Source organism: Pipistrellus kuhlii, unplaced genomic scaffold (genome assembly GCF_014108245.1).
Source record: "Pipistrellus kuhlii isolate mPipKuh1 unplaced genomic scaffold, mPipKuh1.p scaffold_m20_p_94, whole genome shotgun sequence".
Taxonomy (NCBI): domain Eukaryota; kingdom Metazoa; phylum Chordata; class Mammalia; order Chiroptera; family Vespertilionidae; genus Pipistrellus; species Pipistrellus kuhlii.
Window position 1 is genome coordinate 790,422 of NW_023425600.1, and position 17,320 is coordinate 807,741.

At 40.7% G+C, this 17,320-nt stretch overlaps 1 pseudogene; it reads right to left on the reverse strand.

The window, feature by feature from the left end:
- Window positions 1–6,601: 6,601 nt before the first annotated feature.
- On the reverse strand, window positions 6,602–6,716 carry LOC118714030 (annotated as a pseudogene).
- Between the last annotated feature and the right edge of the window lie 10,604 nt (window positions 6,717–17,320).

Here is a 17,320-nt window from a genome sequence, read left to right on the forward strand (position 1 = left end):
TCGAGGCAAGTGGTAAATGAGCAAGCAGGAGTGAGGCCCAGGCCGAGGTGGGCAGGGCTTGGGATAGTGGGTGCTGGGCCCCTCCAGCAAAGCTGGAGCCACACTGGGCCACCCTCACCTGACCACGGCGACCTGTGGGCTTCAGTGACAGCAGATATTTAAAAAAAATATATATTTTTTATTGATTTTTTTTTACAGAGAGGAAAGGAGAGAAATAGAGAGTTAGAAACATCAACGAGAGTCATCGACCAGCTGCCTCTTGCACACCCCCTACTGGGGATGTGGCCGCAACCAAGGTACATGCCCTTAACTGGAATCGAACCCGGGACTCTTTAGTCCACAGGCTGACGCTCTATCCACTGAGCCAAACCGGTTTTGGCAGCAGATATTGTTTTCATTGCAGAGTTCACATAATTGGCTTAGAAAAGTCACTGCGAACACTGCTGCTGTGAGGAAGCTATAACAGCAGAACCCTGGGAGGTTGAGAATTTAAAACTAGAGGCCCAGTGCATGGATTCATGCCCATTGAAAGGAAATTAATTAGAGGAAATATTTTAATATAGCTATTTGCCCTTTCTCTATAAAAGAAGTGTCAACCAAATTCATGATCAACAATGACAGATGGAAACACACACATGCCATTGATGCCAGATAGATATCCTGTTTCCCCCAAAATAAGAGTGTCTTATATTAATTTTTTCTCCCAAAGTTGCGCTAGGTCTTATTTTCAGGGTATGTCTTATCTTTCTTTCTTTCTTCTTCTTTTCTTTTTTTTTTTTATAATATATTTTATTGATTTTTTTTGTCCCCCCTCCCTCCCTCCCATATATACCCTCCCTCCCCAGAGTTTTATGTCCATTGGTTGTACTTATATGCATGTATACAAGTCCTTCGGTTGATCTCTTATCTCCCCCAGATCTCCCTCCCCTCCCCACTGTAATTTGACAGTCTGCTTGTTGCTTTACTGTCTCTATATCTATCTTTTGGTTCATCAGTTTATAATGTTCTTTATTATCCATAAATGAGTGAGGTCATGTGGTGTTTCTCTTTCATTGACTGGCTTATTTCACTCAGCATGATGTTCTCCAATTCTATCCAGGTTGCTGCAAATGATGAGAATTCCTTTTTTTTTTTTTTTTATGGCAGCATAGTATTCCATTGTGTAGATGTACCATGGTTTTTGGATCCAATCATCTGCTGACGGGCACCTAGGCTGTTTCCAAATCCTAGCTATTGTAAATTATGCATATATCCTTTCTGACTGGTGTTTCTAGTTTCTTGGGATATAATCCTAGGAGTGGGATTACTGGGTCAAATGGGAGTTCCATTTTCAGTTTTTTGAGGAAACTCCACACTGTTCTCCACAGTGGTTGTACCAGTTTGCATTCCCACCATCAGTGCACAAGGGTTCCTTTTTCTCCGCAACCTCGCCAACACTTGTTTGTTGATTTGTTGATGTTGGCCATTCTGACAGGTGTGAGATGGTACCACATTGTTGTTTTGATTTGCATCTCTCGGACAATTAGTGACTTTGAGCATGTTTTCATGTGCCTTTTGGCCTTCCTCTGTCTTCTTTTGAAAATATTCTATTTAGGTCCATTGCCCATTTTTTAATTGGATCATTCATCTTCCTTTTATTTAGTTGTATAAGCTGTCTGTAGATGTTGGAGATTAAACCTTTATCAGTGGTGTTATTTGCAAATATGTTCTCCCACACTGTGGGATGGTTTCTTTTGCTGTAAAAAAGCTTTTTATTTTGATGTAGTCCCATTTGTTTATTTTCTCTTTAGCTTCCATTGCCCTAGGGGCAGTATCAGTGAAGAAGTTCTTTTGGCATATGTCTGAGATTTTGCTGCCTGTGAATGCTTCTAGTATTTTTATGGTTTTCTGTCTGATGTTTAAGTCCTGTATCCATTTTGAGTTTATTTTTGTGTATGGTGTAAGTTGGTGATCTAGTTTCATTCTTTTGCATGTGTCTGTCCAATTTTCCCAACACCATTTATTGAAGAAACTGTCTTGACTCCATTGTATATTCGTGCCTCCTTTGTCAAATATTAATTGAGCATAGTGATTTGGGTTGATATTTGGGTTCTTGATTCTATTCCATTGATCTATATGTCTGTTCTTGTGCCAGTACCAGGCTGTTTTGAGAACAGTGGCTTTGTAATACAGTTTGAAGTCTGGTATTGAGATCCCTCCTACTTTACTCTTCTTTCTCAGGATTGCTGTGGCTATTCGGGGTCTTTTGTTGTTCCAAATGAACTTTTGAAGAGTTCTTTCTAGGTCAGTGAAATATGCCGTTGGTATTTTAATGGGTGCATTGAATCTATAGACTGCTTTAGGAAGTATGGACATTTTGATAATGTTGATTCTACCAATCCATGTACATGGTATGTTCTTCCATCTCTTTACATCTTCCTCTATCTCTTTTTTCAGTGTCGTGTAGTTTTCCGCATATAGGTCCTTTACTTCCTTAATTAAATTTATTCCTAGGTATCTTAATTTTTTTGGTGCAATAGTAAATGGAATTGCTTTTTTAGTCTCTGTTTCTGTAGTTTCACTGTTGGTGTATAGAAATGCCATGGATTTCTTGGCATTAATTTTGTATCCTGCTACATTGCCCAATTCATTTATTAAGTCAATTAGTTTTTTGATGGAGTCTCTTGGGTTTTTTTATGTACAATATTATGTCATCTGCAAATAAGGATAACTTTACTTCTTCTTTTCCAATTTGGATGCCTTTTATTTCCTCCTCTTGTCTAATTGCAATGGCTAATACTTCCAATACTATGTCAAACAGGAGTGGCGAGAGTGGGCATCCCTGTCTTGTTCCTGTTCTTAGAGGGAATGGTTTTAGTTTTTGCCCATTGAGTATAATGTTGGCTGTGGGTTTATCATATATAGCTTTTATTATGTTGAGGTATGATCCTTGTACTTCCACCTTGTTAAGAGTTTTTATCAGGAAAGGGTGTTGGATTTTATCAAATGCTTTTTCTGCATCAATTGATATGACTATATGATTTTTATCTTTCAATTTCTTTATGTGATGTATCACGTTTATTGATTTGTGGATATTGTACCATCCTTGCATTCCCAGAATAAATCCTACTTGGTCATGGTGTATGATCTTTGTGATGTTCTTCTGGAGTCGATTTGCTAGAATTTTGTTGAGGATTTTAGCATCTATGTTCATGAGGGATATTGGCCTGTAATTCTCTTTCATTAAGTTGTCTTTATCTGGTTTTGGTATTAGGGTGATGCTGGCTTCATAGAAGGAGTTTGGAAGTGTTCCTTCCTCTTGGATTTTTTGGAATAGTCTGAGGAGGATAGATTTTAGTTCTTCCTTGAATGTTTGGTAAAACTCTCCTGTGAAGCCATCTGGCCCTGGGCTTTTGTTTGCTGGAAGCTTTTTGATGACTGTTTCAATTTCTTCCCAAGTCACTGGTCTATTGAGATTTTTAGATTCTTCCTGATTGAGTTTTGGAAGATTATATTTTTCTAGGAATATGTCCATTTCCCCCAGGTTGTTCAGTTTGTTGGAATAGAGTTGTTCATAGTATTTTGTAACAATCTGTTGTATTTTGGTGGGGTCTGTTGTTATTTCACATCTTTCATTTCTGATTTTGTTTATTTGGGTCCTCTCTCTTTGTTTCTTGGTTAGCCTGGCTAGAGGTTCCTCTATCTTGTTTATCCTTTCAAAGAACCAGTTCTTGGTTTTGTTGATCTTATGTATTGTTTCTTTGGTCTCTATGTCGTTTATCTCTTCTCTGATTTTTGTTATTTCCTTTCTTCTGCTTACACTGGGATTTTCTTGTTGCTCTTTCTCTAACTCTTTGAGTTGTAGAGTTAGATAATTTGTTACCATTTTTTTTTTTTTTTTTTTGCAATAGGCTTGTAAGGATATGAACTTTCCTCTCAAAACTGCTTTTGCTGTGTCCCATAGATTTTGGATTGTTGTGTTTTCATTGTCATTTGTTTCCAGGATGTTTTTAATTTCTTCCTTGATTTCTCTGGTAACCCAGTCCTTGTTTCATAGCATGCTGTTTAGTCTCCAGGTGTTTGATTTCTTTGGATTATTTTTATTGTAGTTAATTTCCAGTTTTATGCCACTATGATCTGAGAAGATGCTTGTTATGATTTCTATCTTCTTGAATTTGAAGAGACTTTGCCTATGTCCCAAAATGTGGTCTATCTTTGAAAATGTGCACTTGCGAAGAATGTATATTCTGTGGCTTTGGGGTGAAATGTTCTGAAGATGTAGATTAATTCCATCTGATCTAGTGAGTCATTTAGGATTGATATTTCATTGCTTATTTTTTGTTTAGATGATTTGTCCAAAGGTGACAGGGGTATATTAAAATCTACTACTATGATTTTATTGCTTGTATTGCTATTAATCTCTCCCTTAATGTCCTCCAGCAGTTTTTTTTTTAATGTATTTGGTTGCTCCTGTATTGGGTGCATATATATTTACCAGGGTTATTTCTTCTTGTTGGATTGCTCCCTTTAGTATTATGAAGTGGCCTTCATTATCTCTTGTTATGTCCTTTACTCTGAGATATAATTTGTCAGATATAAGTATTGCTACCCCAGCTTTTTTTTTTTTCATTTCCATTCGCCTGAAAAACCTTTTTTCATCCCTTCACCCTCAGTCTGTGTGTGTCTTTTTTCCTGAAGTGGGTTTCTTATAGACAACAGATACATGGGTCTTGTTTTCTTATCCAATCTGTTATACTATGTCTTTTGATTGGAGCATTTAATCCATTTACATTTAAAGTTATTAATGATAGTTACTTATTTGACACCATTTTTATTCTATACCCCTGTGTTCCTTCTCGCTTTCTATTTCTTTATTTTTACAGTAGACCCTTTAGTATTTCTTGCATTGCTGGTTTGGTGGAGATAAATTCCTTTATTCTGTTTTTGTCTGTGAAGCTCTTGATATCCCCTTCAATTTCAATTGATAGCCTTGCTGGGTACAGTATTCTTGGATTCAGACCCTTTCTTTGCATGACTTTGTATATTTCATCCCATTCCCTTCTGGCCTGATGAGTTTCTCTGGAGAAATTAATTACTAGTCTGATGGGGTTCCTTTATATGTAACTTTCTGTCTCTCTCTGGCAGCTTTTAAGATTCTTACTTTGTCATTGGTGTTTGCCAGTTTAATTATAATGTGCCTTGGGATCAGTCTTCTGGGATTCATTTTGCTTGGGACTCTGGTGGTTTCTCTTCTCTATCTCAGGAAAGTTTTCTGCCATTATTTCTTTAAATATGTTTTCCATGTCTACCTCAGTTTCCTTTCCTTCTGGAACCCCTATTATTTGAATATTGTTTTGTTTTGTATTGTCCCAAAGTTCCCTTAGACTCTCCTCCTGCTTTTTAATTTTTTTTTTCCAGAAGCTGCTCTAATTGGATATTTTTTCCATCTTGTCTTCTAGCTCACTGATGCGGTCCTCTGCTTCTTCTAGTCTACTCTTGATGCTTTCTATTGAGTTCTTGACAGTAGCGATGTCATTTCTCATTTCCTCTTGGTTCTTACTCATATTGTCAAATTTGTCTTCCATTCTTTTTAGCCGTCTTATGATCATTACTCTGAATTCTTGCTCTGGTAGCTTGCTTGCTTCTAACTCATTTACTTCCTTTTCTGGTGATGCCTGCTCTTCTTTCATATGTGGGCTGTTTCTTTGTCTCCCCATGATCTCTCTTTTTAAGATGGCTTTATGAGGGGTTTTCCTGCCGTGGGCAGACCCAGGCAGTTTTGGCTAAGGGCCTGGACTCCTGGCATTGCCACTTAGAGCTCCCCCCCGTGGAGACTCAGCTGGACCAGTCCAACTTCTTCCTAGAGACCGGACCCGGGCAGTCAGAGTGGGCCGAGTTGAGGGTAGGTATGGGGGGCGCTGTGTGCCCATGGGATGAAGATGACCAAGGAGAGCCAGATGTCTGTCAGATTTCCACTAGAGTGTGCAGCTGTTCCTCATTCATTCATTCATTCATTCATCTATCTGAATCCTCTGGCAGGGTATATTTCCATTGATTCTCGGGGCTTGTGGAAAAGGCCCCGGAGAGGCAGAGAGAAACATGGATGTGAGGGAGACACTTGGATTGGTTGCCTCCTGCAGGCGCCCTGAGGGGGCAGGGAGGGATCCAGCCTGCAAGGGCGGTAAGTGCCCTTGACCCCAATGGCAGCCGCGACCCTTTCCTCCACAGGCCTGTGCTCTGTCCACTGCACCAAACCCGCTGGAGCCTGTTCCCCCTGTCAGTGTGTCAGACTCATCCCTGTTGCTCCCCACCCCACCCCCCAGTCTCCAGGAGCGCCGGGGGCTTCCAGCTGTGCGGGAGAATGGAGCACAGGCGAACCTGCGATGGCGGGGTGCTGCGGCGTGGAAGGCGGGAGCGAGCGAGCGAGCGAGAGCCCTTTTCCTAACTTTGGAGGGCGGACCAGATGGGGTATGTGTGTGTGAGTCTGTGCGCGAGCGCGTGCGCGCGCCCAGTCCCGGGGAAGGGGGCTGAGTTCCAAAGGGGGGTTCCCCGACCCAGCCAGGCTGGGGCTGGCTGCAAAAGTGCGGCTGCTCCTCCGAGCCAAAGCAAAAGCCACAGCAAAAGCCTACAGCACCCGGTATTCTCAGGCGGTCTCCCATCCAAGTACTAACCAGGCCCGACCCTGCTTAGCTTCCGAGATCAGACGAGATTGGGGACGTTCAGGGTGGTATGCCGGCCTCCGGGAGCCTCAAGAGCCTGCGCCGGGGCCACCCCCAGGCTGGCCTGGGGCTCAGCTCCCTCAGCGCCCTCAGTGCCCTCCACCCAACGCCCTGCCCGCCCTCTCGCAGGGACCACATCTCTCCCTGCTGAGCCCTCAGCTGCAGCCCGCCCGCCCAGCGCCCTCCGCCGGTGGGGGTGCGATGTGCCGGGTAGCCGGCAGGGGGTGCCCTCCCCAGCCGGGCTCCCCTAGGGATTCCTCCTGCTCTTCACATCCCCAGGGCAGCCTCTGCTTGTGGGGAAACCAATCAGTGGGGAAAGGTTTAGTGGTGGCCAAAACATGGGCACGTGCCAAAGCAGGGGCCAGGGCCGGTGCCGGCGGAGGCCGCCCACCGCGGAGGCCCAGGGTGAGCATGCAGATGTTGGTGGTGGACACAGAGTCTGCTGAGGCCACTTCTCTCTCACTGGACCATAGAGTCCATAGGTAAATCTCTTAGACCTCAGCTCCACTTGCTTTGCATTTTATGCTCTCTGGCTTTATTGTACAGACTAGAGGCCTGATGCACAAAGTTCACACAAGCGTAGGCCTTCGCAGCCCTGGATGCCTTGGCTGCTGCCTCCCATCCCCAGCTGCCTTGGCTGCCACCCCAACCCCTGCCCACTGGTCATTCCGGAAGGTTGTTCTGGAAGGTCGCTCTGCTGTCCAGTCTAATTAGCACAGGAGCTCTTTATTCTGTAGGATATGTATTTTGTTTGTTGAAGCGTCTTGGTGGGTCACTGTTGGGTGCAAGCCCCTCAGCCAGGGACTAAACCTCCTGGGTGCAGGGAATTGGATAAACATGCAGGTAACCGCAGGCAAGTGGGACATGATTTATTATGTATAAAGCAGCTATCAGATGTTCAGTGGCAACTTATAAAAGAGGCCTCATGCCTATTAGTGATGCTCCTGCTACATTAACGTAAAGAGGTTACATAAGGATGTGCTTGTACAGTGTGTGTAGTGCTATTGCTGAGTCATTGCCTAGGACATGCATAGGGAAAAGGAGGCCTCTCACCTAGTAATACCGCTGTGTCCTCGCCTGCACACACGTGCATGGTGAAGAGGCCACAGTCACCCTATTTTGGTCAGATGTGCTGATTACTTGTGTTTTGAAACAGTTAAGAAACAAGACTCCTCATAGTTAAACATCTTAGGGAATCTGCAGGCGAAGGGGAGTTCTGCCTGGTCTAAACTCCTTCTCCATCTCCTCAGAAACCTCTGCTCCCCATATGTATACAAATCTTGGACCAGGATCTTCTGCCTTGGAAAATGGGTGAACGTTTGGATTATTTGGAATTGTAGTGGCGACTCTGGGGAAACATATCTATTTATGTGTATTTTTTGGGCCCATGCGATATTTTTGAGTTCTGTTTAATGGGCTAAGAGAAAACTAAATGCTCATGTAAATTATTTCTAAACTCTCAGAAACATAGAAACTAACCCAAATGTTTCTCAAATTCACATAGTCTGGGATAATCTTTGATAATGAAAAACTAACTTAAACATGTTTGTTTAATAAAAATAGGCATGTCTTCAGAATCGTTAGTGTTAGCGGTAATACAAACATATTTTTTTTCTACTGGGTTTATTCATCAAATAAGCTCATGCTAACTTCATATTACAAAATTTGTCGATAAGAAAAATAATTTAAGATGATGGTTAGCAGTTTGGCATCCATTTAAGCATATTTGTTAAACACAAAAGAAATTAAATAAATATAACTAAGATAAAAGTTTACACTAAGTTAAACTAAATGATGGATATTTATTAACTATCTAGGTTATTTCCAAATAAGATAATATAGTGAGATATTGATTGCTGGACATCAGTTTAAATTTAGGTACTTTTGGCTTCCTAATTTTTTACAGGAAAAAAGATACTTGGGCCTATTAATAAATGACTTTTGCCATATTTAAAAATTGTATTATAAAAGGCACATATCTAAAATGTATGTTTTTATAATTATGTATTTATAATAATACAAGGTAATTTTGCAGATATTGGATTGACTGAGTAAAATGTTGAGAGATACAGAGAAATGCTCAAATACTTTTGGTGAAAATAGAAATTTGATAAGTTATGCTGGGTAACTATGTCTTTCAAATTTTAAGAGGCAAACACTTTTTTAAAATAAAAATTTATATGCAGCAATACACATAAATATACTGGAGCACAGTGGTGGAGGAAATTGAAACTTATTGAATCAGAAAAGCAGTGAAAATGAAAAAATATGAGCTGTTTATTAGAAAATAACAACAAATAAACAAGAAATAGACATAAAAAGAAAAAGTTGAAAATGATGCTTATAACAAAATTAATGTTAAAATCAATGAGCATATATTGTTTGTGGAAGCAGATTCATTGTACTTATATTTCTAAATTTGTTGTTTTGTTTATCAATAGTTTTATTCAGAATGACTAGGGAATGCTGTTTTACTGACAGTATTCCTAGGATAGGTAGTATACATAAAGTTTTAACATAAATATTGAAAATTCAGTTGTGGAAAATGTCAGTCACTTTAGAAGCTGAAGTTCAGAAGTGCATGATTAGTACCTGACAGTATTTCTGACTTTGAGTCAGAGGAAAATTGTCTGCATTTTAGTTTATGAGGAGAGAAGTAATCCTGCAAATTTGCAAAACACAAATCTCAGCCAACTCCAAATGATACCTGAGTACAACGTGCAGGACAAAGCAGTGTCTCTCCTTTGGTTCTGTTTGAAATGAATGGGGTTGCCGGAGCTGGTTTGGCTCAGTGGATAGAGTGTCGGCCTGTGGACTCAAGGGTCCCAGGTTTGATTCTGGTCAAGGGCATGTACCTTGGTTGCTGGCACATCCCCAGTAGGGTGTGTGCAAGAGGCAGCTGACCGATGACTCTCTCTCATCGATATTTCTAACTCTCTATCCCTCTCTCTTCCTCTCTGTAAAACATGAATGAATATATAAAGAATTACAAGTCAGTTGCTTTAACCTAAACATTCTTTGATTCTAAGAAGTAATAACATTGAAATTCAGAATTGTATCCTTTCTCTTTAGAATTTTTGTGCCAGGTGAACTGCTATTTGTTTCTTTACTATTTTATTCTGTTGTGTTCATGTCCTACATCATCTGTCATCTGCATTCCATGATAAATCAATTTTAAGTATATTTTGTCAGGCTATATATATTTTTAAAAAATATATTTTATTTATTTTTCTTACAAAGAGGAAGGGAGAGAGATAGAGAGCTAGAAACATTGATGAGAGAGAAACATCGACCAGCTGCCTCTTGCACACCCCCTACCAGGGATGTGCCCGCAACCAATGTACATGCCCTTGACCGGAATCAAACCTGGGACCTTTCAGTCCACAGAGGGATGCTCTACCGCTGAGCCAAACCGGCTTCGGCTCAGGCTAAATTTTAAATATATTTTCAAAAAGCATTCCAACAACTATGTGCTATTAAAATAAATAAATTAATTAACAATAATAAAGAAAGCCCACTCTAACATGATTTGCATTTCTTTTCATATATATATATATATTTTTTAATTGAGTTTTTTACAGACAAGAAGAGAGAGGGATAGAGAGAAACATCGATGAGAGAGAAACATCGATCAGCTGCCTCTTGCACACCCCCTACTGGGGATGTGCCTGCAACCAAGGTATATGCCCTTGACAGGAATCCAACCTGGGACCCTTCAGTCCACAGGCTGATGCTCTATCCACTGAGCCAAACCGGTTTTGACCATTTGCATTTATTTATTTATTTATTTATTTATTTATTTAAATATTTCTTTTTTTTTTTAAATATATATTTTTAAATATTTTATTGATTTTTAACAGAGAGAAAGGGAGAGAGATAGAGAGCTAGAAACGTCGATGAGAGAGAAACATCGACCAGCTGCCTCTTGCACACCCCCTACCGGGGATGTGCCCGCAACCAAGGTACATGCCCTTGACCGGAATCGAACCTGGGACCTTTCAGTCCACAGACCGACGCTCTACCACTGAGCCAAACCGGCATTTCTTAATAAATAACATCAAAATGTAAGATATAAGTACAAAATATCTTGCTTAATGTCATATGGTAATTAAGCAAGTTTAGGAAAAAAAAAAAAAATGGATGCAATTGCTAGAGACACCTCTCCCTGGCAACAGAGGTGTCACTGGACAGCCAGCCCCTGAGCCAGCAGGAGAGGGCTATTCTCAACCAGGTCCTTGTCTTCTCATATAAATAAGTTTATATGAGAGGCCTTGACTGCAATGTGAAAAGCCAATTTATTAAAGCAATTAAAGTGTGCACCTTTTTTGAAAAAGCAAAGCAAGCAAACCTATGTACTAGTACAGTGATCAGCAAACTCTTTAGTCAACAGAGGTAAATATCAACAGTACAAGGATTGAAATTTCTTTTGAGAGCTGAAAACCGACTTCTGCGCATGGGCCACCAAGTTTTAGTCACACTGTACGGGCTCGCTGGCACACTGTACACGCACGCTGGCACGTGGTATTTTGTGGAAGAGCCACTCTCAAGGGGCCAAAGAGCCGCATGTAGCTCTGGAGCCGCCGTTTGCCGACCTCTGTACTAGTACATCTGCTTATGGAGTGCAGACAGACTCTCAGCTAATCTGAAGAGCAGGTTGGGTGGCATCCGAGGCAATATATACTCTCCTCTCTATAAGTTTCAAAATTTCTGCTCTGAATATTTTGGGGCAGATTAATTCTCAAGGTCCCTTTCTACTTCCGGTGGCCCTCCCAGAATTCACGAGAAGCCTCGGCAACTTGATCTTGCCAAGCCTTGAGACTGCTGGCTTCTCTGCTGAAGGAGTAAAACTGCCCTTTTTCTCTTTCCTCTCCCCCTCCCCCTTTCATGTCCTAAGCTTGCTCTATACCATGTGACATTAAGCAAGATATGTTGTAGTTACATCTTACATTTTGATGTTATTTATTAAGAAATGCAAATGATGTGAGAGTGGAACTTCTTTATAATATTATTATTATTTACTAAATTTATTCTTAGGAAGGTTGTTTTCTTTTTATAATTTACTCTCAAGTGTTCTTGGCTGAGCAAGATCATGGCTGTTAGTTACAGTTGGCTGCGAATTGACCTCTTCGGGCCTTTTTTAAGCATTCCTGCCTCAGTCTCCCTGTTCCTCTTGCTCTGGAATCCTGTAACACAATCAACATGTGATCTGAATTGAGACGGGGTCAGTGTGGGAAAGTGGAATCTAAAAATCTGGATCTAACAATCATCGGGTCGGTAGGAGATAGATTTCCTAGCGATGTGGTATTTAGTAACCCATGTCCCAAAAGGACAGTAGAGACAACGTGGCCGCCCCTAACCTGTTCTTCTCTTGCTTCCATTGAGTGAGACATCCAGGCTTCAAACAAGGTCAATATTTACTTTAATCATTATCTAAGGTTCATAAGCTGCTTTTCAGAATGGGCCAACTGAAGTTAATTGCCTTTTTTTTTTTTACATTTACACTTACATCATCATAATTTTCACATAATTTTTCAATATTCTCTGGAGTAGTTGATTTTCAGATTTTTCTCCAAAATTGCATAGATTTATATTACCTAATGAATTACTGAATGTAAGTGTGGCTATACAAATACAAACATTTTAAGCTCTACATAATTTGTTGTATAATTTTTATCCAAGTGCTATTTTCAAAAGGTTCCAGATTTTATTTTAAAAGCACAAGCTGTGTTTTGAGATATTTATATACATTTTAAACTAAAAATCATAAACTGGTAGGCTGTTTTCTTTGACCTGCACAGCACTTTAATTTTTAAAATGCTTTTAAAGTTATTTGATATATTTTTAAAATAGGCATGTTTCTAGAAGTGTATATGATCACACATGCTAGGGTTTTATTGCCAGATGGCACCGGTCATCCTAAGATAAATTGTGCCTATACTCTTTCCACTGAACCCCAGACAAAGTCTACTGAGTTATTTATTTCATCACCTTGCTTGCCCTTGTAGGTATCTCTTCTTGTGACTCACTCCCCACTCCAGTGATCACAAATCTTAACATGGCAGATCCATTTTGAATATTTGGTTTCTGTGAATGGTTATTGGTTTTAAAAATGACAGTACCAATAGTTCTATTATGAGAAAGTGTGTGATTGCAAAACCAAAGGTGATCTGAATACTGTGTCATAATATGTGTGTGAGTACTGGTGAGTAATGGTACCCATGTTCTGAGGACTTTTGCTTCTCATTCTTTTCTTTGTCTCCTTACTCCTCACTCGATGATATGGCTATAGAAAGGGGGGAGGGATGGCAGAAGGGGGAGGGAGGGAGAAAGAGAGAGAATAAAATGTTGATGTGATACATATTTTAGTTGCCTCCTGGAGTGCCCTGACTGGGGATTGAACCTGCAACTTAGGTATATATCCTGACCATGGATCGAACCTGCAACCTTTTGTTGTACAACACTTCTACCAGCTGAGCCACCCAGCCAAGGCTTTTTTTCTTCTGCTTCTTTTCCCTCTTGTGTTGAATTCTTTGGCCTGACACTGGTTAATAAAATTATATAGGATTCAGGTGCACTATTCTATATCGCATCATCTGTGCACTGTATTGTGCTTCTCTCTGAATATGTCTGCAGGATGTGTAGTTTTCGGTCTGAGCATAATATACTTAGCTCACCAAGTTGTCTCAGAAATCTCTTTTCAGTCTACTAGTGATCAACTCTCCTTCTCTAGCCTTCTCCCTCAGAATTAACATCCACCAAATGAGAGTGAAGCTCAACAGCTTACAAGTGGCCTGTGATCATGAATCTTTTTACCCTTTGGTGGTCATTTCAGAAAGCATCATGGAAAATGTATCTAGAGTTCTCAGAAAGAATGCACAGCTATTGCAGGGGTGGAGGTTAAAGAGCTTAGACTGATGAAACTGGTGGTCAGATCATTAGGCAGATTGTAAATAAGGTCATGATGGCACCTGACTTTACTTATGTCCTATGTACATATTCAGGACAAAGGTCACTTTAAACGAGTGCACGACATACAAGATTGCAAAAATTAAAGGTAGAAATTTTAAAAATCTTATGGCTGTTTAAAATGAAGTCCAGAGTAATGCTTCAAAATCGTGCCATAATGACCTGTATGCGCCAAAAATCAGGCTTCCACATTCTTACAGGCAGTCATAATGGGCGAAACCTGTACAGACATGAAGTCCACAGTGTCTGTAAGATATAAATAAAGTGATTGCTCAAAAAATATTTTCTTTTCTTTAAGTATTTTTATTAATTTCAGCGAGGAAGGGAGAGGGAGAGATAGAAATATCAATGATGAGAGAGAATCATTGACCGGCTGCCTCTGCAAGGCCCCCACTGGGGATCAAGCCCATAAACAGGCCATGTGCCCTGATTGGGAATCAAACTGAGACCTTCTGGTTCATAGGGTGATGCTCAGCCACTGAGCCACTGTGGCCAGTCTCAAAAATATTCTTAATTTGTTGTTGCAACTGGAGGGAATTTATCTTAGCAGTCTACATAAAGAAAATGTGTGGCAAGTAAGGAAATCAAATAGGAGATATGGGGGATGGCACCTGTAGGCAGCAGCGGGAGAGGAGTGATGGTCACCAGCAAGGGAAGGGCACCCTGGCTGTCACCTCCTGCCCCCAGCAAGTCCCAGAGAAGAGCTGACATCTGGCGCCTCCTCCCCTTGTATCCCATCCAGTGCCATGTCTTGTGCAGGTAGAGTTAGCTGACTGCCTTCCCATGCACCCTCCCTGTTGGCATTGCCAAGGCCAAAGGGCAAGCATAGAGGTTTCCCCACATGCTGGCTCCACTTCCAGGCAAGCCCAGGATTTGGGTTTTTCTGTAAGCTTGGAGAGGGGGCCAATAAGAAGGGGAACCTTAAAAAAGAGATAGATTCCCAACCCCCTCTTCCCCCAAAAAACATAGCACGTATTTAAGTACGAATATAATGAGAACACTTATTATCTCTCTCTCAAAACTAATGAGAACATTTATTTTTATTATCATTTTTATGATTTTTAGAGAGAGGAAAGGATAGGGAAAGAGAAATATTGATGTGAAAGCATAATATCGATTGGCTACCTCCTGCATACCCCTCCTGGGGACCAAGCCCACAACCTGGGCATGTGTCCTGACCTGGAATGGAATAGGCAGCTTTTCAGTAGTTGGGATAATGAATAACCATCTGAGCCACACTGGGAAAGGCTATTATTCTGGCCTCCAGTCTGAGCTGGTGCCATAACATCAAAGTGAAGTTAATGTAAGTAATGCTGGAGAGAATACCCATCTTACCCTTGTGCTGTTCTGAAAAAGTAAAAGGTAAAATGTTTTTAAGACATTCCCTTTAAAGGCAGTTTCTCTTTACTGAGCCTTGAATGAGATGTGATGACTGACTGGAGTTCATGAATGCTGGAGGCCGGCAAGGCTTGTGCTGAATAGAAGACCATGTCCATGCAGAGGTAAAAAGAATAGGGTTCGTTTTCCCCTTACGTAATATGCTAGCATCTGCTTAAATGCACACATGAATTTATGATAAAAGTTATAAAATTCTATGTCATATAACACATGGACAGTGCTTTCAATCTGGACAAAAAACACTGAGGTGGTTCTAGCCATCCATCTACCTCAGTTAAGCTCCCAAAGAGGCCTATCAAACTTCCAGTCCTAACAGAGAAATTGTATGCAAAGTCCCCTCCATGATAAGATCACCATCAACATTAAATTAATACTAATACTTAATATTAGGAGAAACCTGTTAGAAATAATTTAATTTTGGAATAGTTTTTGGTGTTCTTTCTTTATGAAGTAATTATCTGGTAGAACTGTCAATTTTACTTAAGAAAATAACACCCTATTATCTCCTAATAGATAAATGTTTATATTCTTTTCTTTTGACAGTGGGGTAGACAATTTATACCCATATGATACCCAATTTTATACGCATAAAATGGTCTATTAAATTATGGAGAGACAAGATAAAATATATGCAGAAACATCAATGAGATTTAGAAGCATCGAAAGCCACTCAAAATCCTTTTTACAAGCTCATTTAATGCAAAGATAGATACTACTTCCTATAAAAAAGGAATAGATAAACACTGTACCTTGCTGAAAAGTGCTTATTAGACATTAGGATTTAGTATCATAACTATTTGCTTCCTTTTAAGGGAGTAAAAATCTTAGCGGAACTTATTTTTTATTTAAAGTGTTGCTGGTTTAGTCAGCTTTCTCAATTCAGAGTTCATAGACCTAATGATCTTGAATGCTTTTTGACTCAGTCCAACTCATCTTTATCAAGTTTCCAGATTCAGACTTCTGTGACGGGTGCTTAATAAGATGAGCAAGTCATTATCTTAAGTGCGTTTTCCTTCTTAGCCAACAAAATAAATCCATGGAGCTCGGTGGCTCAGGAAAGCCCTTCGGCAGTCAGACTGCCTGGTTTTTACCTCTAACCTCTCTCATTCAGCTGATTGACTTTGGCAAATTAGTTTATGTCTTTTTTGTTTCAATGTCCTTATCAGAAAGAAAAATGAGAATAAAACAGCAACAACAATAATAAGACTCTTCTCATAAGACTGTCAGGAGAGGGAAATGAAATAATTCCAGTAAAACCCTTAGTAAATATTCAACTCCTGATTATTACCGTTATTGTTATTACTGACATTTTTGCAGTAAAAAATCAATATAATATATTTTAAAAAAAAGAGTGGGGATCCCCGCATAATTCACTCTTTGCACATTGCCTTCCCCAAGAGGGTCAGCAGGGTGGGGCCCCAGCTCTCTCTGTCTGCGGGGAGGCAGCCCCGCCTTACCCTGGGACCCAGGACCTGCCTGATGACTGGCGCTGCCCCAGGGGCTTCTGGGAAAAGCGGCTGTTTGGGGGAGTATAGCAATGACCATAAGGCTTAGCACTGAGTTGAATTTGTCCTTAGGTCCATCCGTCCGATCTTTTCCTGTGGGAAGGTGTTGGGCATCATAACCCCCCCTTTCCTCTGATGGCGGCCAGGACAGCCCGGCAGGTGGTCGCTCTGACCTCAGCGGGTAAGTGCGCTCCCTGGGCCTCTAAGACAAGCCAGGCCAAGCCAGGCCGAGGCCTCCTGCAGGCTGCGTGCTAACTGTGTTTCCATATTTAGTTTTGTTACAAGAAATCGATGCCTGTGCTATCACTTACCAGGAGTTAAACAGCATAGAACTAAAACCTTCGCTTCCCATTTTCCCTCTCCATGTGGTTGTGATATTTTAGGACATAAAGTGTTCGGAGAACATTTTCTTGATCGTGTCAAGAGGAACGTGAATGCTCCTCTGTCCTGTTTCCTTTCTCCCAAGTCTACTGTCTATTCCCTAAGCTGAACTGTTTGCTGTGTGTTCCCGCCCATTTGCATATCTGAAGGCATTTCCAGTTCCTACTCTCCTTGGCTCTTCTGACGGATGTGCAAGTGGTTCTGAGCATGTTTTCATCGCTCATGTTGGAACCATCCCAGCAAGAATCAGACTCCTCGCCAGGGTCCTAACTCCCAGGTCCCTTGTCAAGCAATATTTAAAGATTGGACTTTGTATAAAGTAGCTTCCAAGTTTTATAATGCATCATTTTACATCTTTCATAATTAAAAGCA